The sequence below is a fragment of the Eimeria mitis genome, genomic scaffold, assembly GCF_000499745.2.
Source record: "Eimeria mitis Houghton genomic scaffold, Emh_scaff2017, whole genome shotgun sequence".
Lineage (NCBI taxonomy): Eukaryota > Apicomplexa > Conoidasida > Eucoccidiorida > Eimeriidae > Eimeria > Eimeria mitis.
This window is the reverse complement of record NW_013570339.1, coordinates 1,925-2,320: the sequence shown is the minus strand read 5'-3', so window position 1 is coordinate 2,320 and position 396 is coordinate 1,925. Positions and strand designations below refer to the sequence as shown.

Below are 396 nucleotides of genomic sequence, written 5' to 3'. Positions count from 1 at the left end.
GGTTTAGGGTTTAGGGTTTAGGGTTTAGGGTTTAGGGTTTGGGGGTTAGGGGATATGGGGGGAGGGTTTATATTCCGGGTTTGGGTTTAAGGGGTAGCGGAAAAGGGGTGAGGTTTGGGGTGCAACAATTAGGGTTTATGATTTAGGGTTTAGGGTTTAGGGTTTAGGGTTTAGGGTTTAGGGTTTAGATTGGTGTTTGTGTTTGTTTCATGAGGTGGTGTTTCTCGAGGACTATATAAAAGAAGAATACAAAAGAGACAAAAAAAAATACAAAAAAAACAAACCAAAAACAAGCGCCAGCAGCAGCCAGCTGCTGCAGCCAGCTGCACCTGAGGGGCCCCCCGGGGGGTGGTGGGGGCCCCCCCCTTCATGCAGCAACCAGCAGCAGAAAGAAAA

General features: G+C 48.0%; 1 protein-coding gene across 1 annotated transcript in view; it reads left to right on the top strand.

The window, feature by feature from the left end:
• The window catches only part of EMH_0047380 (uncharacterized protein), a gene marked incomplete at both ends in the record, with an annotated part of 4,591 nt that overhangs the window by 2,291 nt on the left and 1,904 nt on the right, over positions 1–396 (top strand). The window lies entirely within an intron of this gene.